This window comes from Heterocephalus glaber, unplaced genomic scaffold (genome assembly GCF_053883595.1).
Source record: "Heterocephalus glaber isolate CG9 unplaced genomic scaffold, H.glaber_assembly_v1.0 deba00001733, whole genome shotgun sequence".
Lineage (NCBI taxonomy): Eukaryota > Metazoa > Chordata > Mammalia > Rodentia > Bathyergidae > Heterocephalus > Heterocephalus glaber.
Genome location: NW_028258444.1, coordinates 15,567,360 through 15,577,329, shown reverse-complemented (window position 1 = coordinate 15,577,329; position 9,970 = coordinate 15,567,360). Strand labels below are relative to the sequence as shown.

Sequence of the window (9,970 nt, the reverse complement as noted above, 5' to 3'; positions counted from 1 at the left end):
GTCCTTCAAGGAAGCACCAGGGAAGCTGTCGTCCACCAGCCCCCTGCTCCAGTTAGGGAGCCGAGAACACAGCTCCTCGAGAAGCTGGACATGGCCTGTGATTACTGGGGCTCTGATGGAGGGTCTCCTGTCTCCCTTACACTCTATCTCCAGGAGCAACTACTATCCAGGTCCAGCAGCAACCAGATGTTCCTGCCTTTCTGCCCTATGATGCTTCCTAGGCCCTCAAGGTATCTCAAGGAAGGAGCACAGGGATGATGACCATAATACCCTTGTTGGTTTATGTCCTTTTATTATAATTAAATGTCCTGCAGTTTCTGTGTGCTTAGTTGAGTGAATTCATGAATTTATATTGTGTGATGTATCTGGTTTAACTCGTTCTCCCAGAATGGACAATTAGACTTAGAAGGTTCCTCTGAATAAGCTTTAGATTAAATACATAAAAGAGTTAAGGATTGGTCTCAGTGGTGAAGGGCTTTTCTAGCATGTTTGAGGCCCTCGGTTCTAACTCCAGCACTGCAAAATAAATAAATAATAATGGAAGCACACAGAAACAAAAAAAGCAGAGCTGATATTTTCACTCCTACTAAGAACTCTATGGTTGGTCACAATTTTAAGGTAAGGCAATGACCATCTAGTCTGATATGAAGTCATATTCAGGATTATGAAGCAGGATTTGTGGGTGGGTTCACTTCCATCATCACTAATGATTATGCTCATCTAAGTGTATATTTGTAGACTTGAAGCTTTGTAAATAATTAGTGGATGTCATACAGCAATGGGTGGCTTGGTTTGGGACTGCGGCCCAGGAGGCATGGCAGCTATTAAGTCTATGTGTCTCTGTGAAGTCTCTTTTAGCTATGACATCCAAACATCTAAATAAGCCAAATTTGGAACCAGGCTTATGAATTGCTGTTTTGAAGAATCTTAATTGATGATTTTAAAAATAATAAATAATGAAGTATATTGAGTCAATTTGTTTCACCAAAATGTTGAAAATTTTGATTAGAAATGTTTTAGTAATAGAATAAAATATTGCTAACAAGTCTAAAAATGTAAAGTCCTATTTGCTCTTTTTTATTTATTGGTACATTTTAGGTGTACAATATGACATTCATCATTGGAAATTTGCACCTTTACGTAGTCTCTCTTGGTTCTTATTTTTTCCCTTCCCCTGCCCTCCCTTCAACCCCTCCTCCCCTCCCTATTTACAAAGACTTTGTTTCCATTTTTTCATTTTCTCATATTAATTCCATTCCCTTCTTTCCTTTCCCCTACCCCTCCCACTTCCCCTTTGCCCCTTTTCTTCCTATTTCACATTTATTATACCTTTTAATCCTTATTTACCTTTCAGTTTCTCACCAGAGAAACTATTTGGTATTTACACAAGTATGTCCTATTTAAGAATACTGCCTCAGTGTGCATCCATTTAGCTATAAATGTCTCTAATTTCTCAGTCTTTATGGCTGAGTAGTTTTCCATTTTATTAAAAAAAAACACACACACTTTCTTTATCCAGTCTCCAGTTGATGGGCAATTGTGCTGTTTCCAAGTTTTATCTACTACAAATTGTGCTGCTATGAACATGGGTGCACATAAATCGCTGTGGTATGATTCTTTTGGGAAGATACCCAGCAGGGGAATAGCTGGGTCAAATGGGACATCCAATCCTAGTTCTTTGAGACATCTCCATACTGATTTCCACAGTAGTTGCACTAGTCTACACTTTTTTTTTTTTCTTTTTTTGTGGTACCAGGGATTGATCTCAGGACCTTGCACTTGGAAGGCAGGCATGGTGCCACTGAGCTAAATCCCTAGCCTGTAAAGTCCTATTTGAATTTTAAATTTTTTCTGAATGCTTTTAATTTATGTAATAATAGTTTCCATATGTATGATTCTCAACATGTACATATTATGTCAGGTAGGCATAGTCAAGATGCTTTTAATAATGAGATGTTATTAACACTTTTTTGGGAAGAACTTGCCCAGGGGGGAGCTGACAGAGGCTCATACCAGCAATGGTCATGGGATGGAGGAAAGGGAATGTATAGTAGGGAACAGGTGGAGACAGAATTGGCATAGCTGTATTCCTTTTGAAAACACCTTGAATCCATCACCGGCTCTTTATCAAAACCCTTTGCATACAGAAACCAGAGTCCAAATAAGGGCCACATTCCAGGGAAGTCCAAAGTCCTGTGCATCTCCCCCAGAGTTGGGCTCCTTTTCCTCCAAACTTTCTCTCCATCTGTAACTTGTACATTCACTGGTGAGACCATCCAATTAATGTCAATCTCATATATATATATTTTTTGTACCAGGGATCAAACTTAGGACCTTGCGCTTATGCGGCAGGCACCAGAACCACGGAGCTAAATCCCTGGCCCTTCAATCTCATATTCCTAACTCCAGGTTCCCTGGAAGACTAGCAGAATGACTGGCACTTAGTAAATGTTAGTTGAAAGAGTGAATTACATGCAGAAAGCAAAGGAGACAAGCCAGGATACCCTCATTCCAGCTTTAGCATTTGCCTGTGTGGTGCCATTTCCCAAGAAGAGGTTTAAGAGAGAAGAAGGTTTGGGGTGGGCGAAGGAACAGTGAGTTCAGTTTTGGTCTTATCACATTTGAATAAAAAACTTCAAACATTTTATTTTAGGAGCACATAGTGTGTGGATAAATAATTATAAATATAGATCAACAGAAGACTATCAATTTTAAATCTGTTAAAATTACCCCCTTTGTGATTTTGAAATTTCATATGCCTCAAATATAAAAATCAAGCACACTGAAAATTATTTGGTGTTTCTTATTCTAGGAACAACCATTCAAAATGGAAGTTTATTTGGGGTAAGGCATGGTATTCTACTCATTATAAATAGGTTTTTTCCCTTTAAATACTCTTATAGTGAGAAGACAAATGAAATCAAAACACCTCTTTCCCCCAAAAGCTACCTTTCCAGCAGAAAACCTGAAAACTGCTTCTGCTCATAAGATTTTAGCATCCAGTAGCACCTAGTGAGAGGATGGCTCTAATATGTGGAGATGACCCTACCCCAGGCCTGCCCTAAGAGCTGGTGCTGTGCATTTATGACTTGCTTCAGCTATTCCTGGCTTTCAATTTTGTTTTTTTCCCTAGTTTTCTTATCTACATACTGACTTTCCTTGATGCCTTCCATCCCTTCCTGTGATCACTTTCATTTCTCTGCTCTTGGAAGAAAATCCATCTTCCAGCTATGTTCCCTTTCGATGCTCAACCTGGTTAAGAAAGAGAGTGATCACACTGGATTAGAACTAAGGAAGAGTCAGCTCTGTATCTTGCTTCTTAAAGCACCTCTAGGGCCGGGGATTTAGCTCAGTGGTTTCACCACCTGCCTTGCAAGCGCAAGGGCCTGAGTTCGGTCCCCGGTACAAAAAAAAAAAAGAATAAAGCACCTCTAAGGGTTTCCAGATGGTTCAGAGCTCTCTGAACCCTCTATTTAGTTGGATCTGTCATTTATAAATTTGTTATGCTTGGTTTCAATAAATGTATGGTGATGCACAACTGTAATCCCAGCACCAAGGAGGCTGAGGCAAGAGGATCTCTGAGTTTGAGGCCAGCCTGGGTTACACAGTGAGCTCAAGGCCAGCCTGAACTACATAGTGAGACCCTGTTTCAAAAAACCAAAAAAAAAGCAATGAATGTTTTTAAACATGCTTTTTAAATTGGGTGGGGTGAACATCCCTGTAGTCCCAGCACTCTGGAAGACTGAGGTAGGAGGATGATCATAAGTTTGATCCCAGCCTGGGCAACTTAGCCAGACCTTGTCTCAAAATAAAAAATTTAAGAGGGGGACAGACTGGAAATGTAGCTCAGTGCAAAAGCTCTGGACTTAATCTCCAATATAGTGGTACCTCTATTCATGAACTTGATTCTTTCCATGATTCTGGTTGCAAACTTAATTGGATGAGGACCAAATCAAATTTCCCCATAAGGTCAACATTGAACCTGACCATTGAATTCAAATCGGTTTTCATCCAATTTGGTTTGGAACTAGAATCATGTCAAGAATTAAGTTTGTGAACTGAGGTACCACTCACTGTACCACCAAAACAAACGAAAGAAAGAAGCTTTTTATCTATACTAGCCTCATCCCAAACCCTGTTCCTTACCTTTGTTGCTATAGGGAAGCATCTTTCTGCATCATTTCTAGATTTCAGATCCCCAGAAGTGACACACAAGGTATCTAGGTTCTTTCTACTTCTTGCCAGACTATTTTCCAATACAATATTTATTTATTAAGTAGTTAAGATATAATGTGAACTATTTTATGTGACGATGTATCTTGTGAGGTAGGCATTATTATTTCCTTTTTCAGTGAAGAAACCTAGAAAGAGAAAAATTAAGTGACTTGCCCAAGGTCACAGAGCTGTGGGATCAAGATTAGAACTCGGGCCAGGTACAGTGATGCATGCCAGTAGTTCACGCTATTTGCTAGGCTGAGGCAGGAGGATTGTAAGTTTGAGGCCAGCCTGTGTAACTTAGTGAGACCCTTCTCAAAATTAAAGATAGTTGGATAGATAGATAGATAAAGGCTGGGGATGCAACTCAGTGCTAAGTACTCCTGAGTCTTGATTCCCAGATCCCCCACTCCCCAAAAAAGATCAGAACTTGAGAAATCTGTCCCTAGAGCCCACATTCACTAAATTTGCTACCTCACAAAAAGTTCCATCGATTTACACCAGCACCATTATAAATATAGACACTATAGTCAATTTAGGGACACTTCTACTTTCTAATTAACTAATTCTTAATGTATACCCCCAAAATGCTTTCCTACCTTGAAGTTAATTAGAAGTTGAAATAGGGCTTATTATTTAATACCTTCTCTTTTCCAGTTCTACAGTAGGAGGAATTACAACTGAGACGTGAGCTCAGCAGCTTTAGCGGTATGGGGTGGCCATGACAGAATACTTTGTGCCTATAAACGTAGGCTCTGAAAATTGTTCCATGCCTGTTTCTTCAAAGTGTGCAAATAACGAAAGGAACCATTTGTTAGGTATTTATTATGTACCAAACATCCTGCTTGGGTGCTTTGTAGACTTGATCACCAGATGAGTATCACACCCCATTTTGTAGCTAGGTAGGAAACTGACTCACAATGCACCTGCATAATGGTGTGGAAGTGCCAGGGAAGGCAGCATTAAACTTCCAGTCTCATCACTTGCCCTGGTTCTTTAGGTAACTCAACTGAATGAGACTGTATCACCATACAGTTGTAATACCTAATGAACTTCACCACAAGCTCCTCTAACAGGTTAAGAAAATAAGTAAGTGACCTTACAAAGCTGACCTTAGCCAAAAGCAGAGACAACAGGCGTTTTTAAAAGAGGCTCACTCTGGGGTTTTGATTTAAATTCATTTTGGAGTCAGTGGGTATTGGTGACCTCCTGCCAGAGCTAATTAATTACAAATCTGGAGAGATGTAGCATTCATCACCATGCTGGAATAAGTGACAATATCTTTGTCAGTGTTATCTACAAAGGGGTGTAGGCCACACAGGCTTGGTAGCTGCAGGACAGCCAAGATAACTGGGAGTTCCTTTGGCTGCAAATCCACTTTTGGCTGTGGCTGCTTCTCTAACTTCCAATGTCAAGATATTGTTACGTATGGATGAGATCCAGAGAACAAGGCTGGTAAAAGAGTTAATCAGGCAAAGGGGTGTGATCCCATCAGTCAAGAAAAACCAGTAATTTTATAGACCATTATAGAACCCATAATCAGGAATAAAAGATTGATTTCAGAATAAACAACTTTTCTATTGAGGTAGAATTTGCGCATCTGATAGCAGACCTCCTTCTGTTATATGTAAGAAATAGTCATTATTCTGAAATAACCTTACCTGTTGACATCCCTATTTTTAAAATCACTGTTATAATTCAGATTATCCCAACAGTCCTTTATAAGTTAAAAAGAACTATATTCAGAAAATAGTTTTAATTTTTATATTACTCAAAATTTGTACACAAGAAGTCTGCTAGTAACAGACCAGATGCATTTGGAAGGCTCTGAAAACCTGTGGAGGAAATCACATATTTTCTGTAAGCAGCTGGTGGTGGCCCTTTTTGCAGCTGTCCTGTTGGGCAACCCAGCTGAACACAGTGGGGAACTGGGATGATGTGGCTTAAGTTCAGGTTCAGTACTCTTTAGGGTTCAACTGGTTTTTCTTCACAAAGTGCCCTTTTTCTGGAGCCATACCAAAAAAGCTATGACGCTACTAGGTAAAGTTACTCAATTCTCATTGTATGGCACAGATCTTACCCTAGGCTTACTATGAGAGAGGATGCAGAAAGTTTATTTTCTCAATACTGCAGGGCAGCCCAAACTACTTTAGTATCATTTGGGGAAGTCTGCTCACTTAGGAGAGGTCTACAGATAACATTCAATACTAACAATGACCTCAGAGCTTGCAAATCTAATTAACAGATGGCAAACTAACTCCCAGACTCCGTAGCAGTGGTTCCCATCTGAAGGTACAGGTCCACTTACCTGCTGGTCTTCCAAACAGGGCTGCTGCAGAGTCAAGGAACATTTTAGAGCCAGACATACAGTACTGGCTTTGGAGTAGGCTCTGGGTTCAAGACTTAGATGTGCCAATTACAGCTATGTGGATTTGGGATTAATTCTTTTAAGCTCTGAATCAGCAATTAAAATGGCATGTCCTGTTGGCAATGCTGGGAGCACTACCTGGCAGACCATTTTAAAATGCTTCACTTACTGCTAGTCTCTTAGTACACAGTGAATACGGAAATCACCTCCATGACATGAGTGGTACCCCACTGAGAGCACAGCAATTAGGTTTAAGAGCTGAACTACTGAAAGGACACGAGGAAGTTTCATCCGAAAGCATCCTGGAAAAACACCGACGTAACCAGGCATAAACTCCTCTTCCTGAACCCTCCCTCTCCCCCCTCCCACACCAATCCTCACACAGCAACAATCCTCACGGTTTCCTTCACTTCCTAGTGGTCAACTAAAACCCAGAGGAGGGGTGGAGATCCTCATCTGATTGCAAATTGGGTAGAAGCTCTGTGGTTAAGACTGAGTATGGACTTTGAAATCAGACCTGAAAGGGAATAGCTCTCCCCTTCACTACTTGCTGTCTTATGTAAATGGGGCCAATGAAGTCTCTTTGAACACCCTTTCTTGTTCATACAGAAGTAATATCTAACTGAAGGGGGAAAAGGATTAAATGAGAAAATATTTACATGGAAAGTTTTTTTTTTTTTTTTTTTTTGGTACTGGGGATCGAACTCGGGACCTTGCCCTTTCCAGGCAGGCGGTGGAACCACTAAGCTAAATCCCGGGCCCTACATGGAAAGTTTTAGCACAGTACCCGGCAAACAGTAAGACCTCAATTCATAACTATTTAATCCAGTTCAAAAACTGCTAAGTAACTGCATGTTTTGGTATACTCGGAACTAGCAAGTAAGTTAAAACTGGAACCAAAAGATAAGCTTAAGATCTGATTCTCTTAAACACATATTGAATATATATTCTGCCTTTAACAAGATAAACGTTTTAACTGAGTTACTGAACTACGGCTCACGATTTACCTTTTTACCTACTTAATTTCTTACCTGATTCATAGGAATTATTTGTGCCAGGCAAAGTGCACCCTACTTGACCTCAGTAATTTCACACTAAATTAACTTCCTCTAGGCAAAAAGGTAGAAAGTAGATGACCTACAGAATATTACTCTGATGTGTCTACTATTAATCTTTTTTTTTTCCTTCCAACTAGGAAAACAGCACCGGGACAAAAATAGTTAAGCTGGTGAGGGAAGCAATACGAGTCTAAGAAACTGCGGATCCGCTGAGCGAGGCTGCCTGTCTTTCCCCTTGTTTGAACGGACCTTTCGGTTTCTCAGGTAAGTCAAGAACACGCCTTCTGAACTGGGCTCTCAGGAAGCCACTGTTGAACTAACTAAGGCCATCCACTTCCGTTCGAAGGGAATAAGAATTTTAGTCAATAATGAGGAGGAGCTCCGCTGGGTTGTTCTCTGTCGTGGTCTCCAGCAGTGACCCAGATGAAATAACCACTGCAACACTGACTACTCGATCTGCCGGCTTGAAAGACTCCAGACCGGTGACTTTATGGATTATGATTCACCTTCCCTGTCCTGTTTTGATGAGACACCACGACGGAACCATCCCTGTCAATATAAGTTTCCAGTTTCCACCCTGTCAATTCGCCCTGTACTAATTGGCGCGCAGGTGAGATTTCCTGTCGCCATTTTAAGCAGACACGAGTCCCTCACAAGGAAGTGCCCAGTTAGAAGGGGCTGTGCTTGAAACAAAGAGTAGGCTGAAGAAAGAGAACCGGGCCCAGCAGCTCCCGCCCTCCATCCTTCTCCCGCATCCTCCAACGCTCCCAGTCCGGACTTGGGAGGGCCGGGAACGCCGCAGCCCTCGGGGCGGAGTAACGCGGAATCTCCACTCTCGGCCTCTTCGCGCCTAGACAGGTGCGCGCTCGGAGCTCGGCAAGTGCTTCAGGTCGCATCACACCCAGGGCCCAACACAGAGCTCCGCAGCCCCGATCTCAGGGAGGGGTGGCAAGGTCGGCCGGTGCTGGATGTGGAAGAGGGAAGGCACCTCCCGCTGCGGGCTAGGGACAAAGGATTCCGAACGTGTCCGCGTGCCCCCTCTTCCCCGGCCACTTCTGCGCCCTCCCCGCCATCCCGGGCGCCTGCGCTCCGTCCCCGAGCCGACGCACCGCGCCACAGCGACCGCGGCCCGCGGGGAAGCGCTGACCAGCCACTCCCGCCGCCGTGCTCACGCGGCGCCCTTCCCATAATGCAACGCCCCACGCCCCTGCGGCCTCGGCCGCGCTCTGGCGCACACCAAATGCAGCCCCCCGCTTCGACTGCGCACCACTCCTGTCCCCCGCCCAAGCCCAGTTAGCCGCTCGGCCGCCCCACCTCCAGCCCCGAGGGTTCCCATCCTCCAGCTGCTCCGGCAGCTGAGTTCGGAGCTCGTTGCCCGGCCCCGGAGGGCGTCAGGCAGGTGCCCGGGTGGCGCGCGGCCTCAGCTCTCGGTGCCGGCCTCCGCGCGCGGGCGCACGCGCTTCCGCACCCCCTCCCTCACCCCTTCCCCAACGCTCAGCCTCCGCCAGTCGCAGTCGCTGCCTCCTCAGAGAGCCGGGAGAGGGAGGCAACAAGGCGCGGTCGCCGGCAGACACCATGTGATGGGCACGGCTCGTAGACACGCAGCTTTGGTTAAACTGCGGGCGCGCAGGCGGACAGGAGACGGCGCGCAGGACGGGAGGAATGGCCTGACTTTCCCGGCGACGCCGTCACAGCCGTGGGTGTGGAGGGGCGACGCGCCCCCCAGTAGGGGCGCGACCTTCCGAGCCCCTCGGCGCCCGAGCGTGCCGATGTAAGTGCGAGGCTGGCGAGCAGAGTGTGGGTGGGGGTTGGTGCTGGGGGGAGATTCTGATGGTGCAATCGGCCCGGAAAGGAGGAGAGCTGAGGCGGCCACGCCACTCCGCCTGAAGGTCGCCGGGAACCTGCGCCTTTCACCTTCCTAGGAAACCTGCCGCGCCACGCCGAGCCTCCCCGCCCCTGCGTGTTGCCGGCGGGGTTTGGGGTCTGGCTGAGTCGGGGGCCCGAGCAGGGGAGCGCGAGGAAACAGGAGCACGCTGGCCCTGGCCCCGCGCTGCCCCTCGGTCGGAAACGAGGGGTGTAGGCGGGTGCGGGGGAGGGGGGTTACTAAAGGATGCTGGCTGTGACTCACTGCCCTTTCCCTTGAAGAAAGTTCTTTCTAAAATGAAGTCAGGGCCAAAGAGGTTTTCCGAGAGCCGGATCGGCTGGAGCCGGCAAACAAAAGGTCACTGCTTGTAGGCACGGATCGCGCTCCCCTCCAGTCTAAACTACCCCCCCCCCCCAGCATCTCACTCCCTCGCGTCCGTAAACGTTGCCACAAAAGGCCTTTAAA

General features: G+C 45.2%; 1 protein-coding gene across 2 annotated transcripts in view; it reads left to right on the top strand.

Moving 5' to 3' along the window:
• The first annotated feature begins 7,276 nt into the window (after positions 1–7,276).
• The window catches only part of Slc38a1 (solute carrier family 38 member 1), an 88,301-nt gene continuing 85,607 nt past the window's right edge, over positions 7,277–9,970 (top strand). Inside the window, exon 1 of one of the 2 annotated variants that reach the window (XM_087199943.1) lies at positions 7,277–9,412. The gene's annotated coding sequence lies outside the window, so the exon portion shown is untranslated. The remainder of the gene's footprint in view (positions 9,413–9,970) is intronic. The other variant, XR_015446881.1, reaches the window with a different exon arrangement.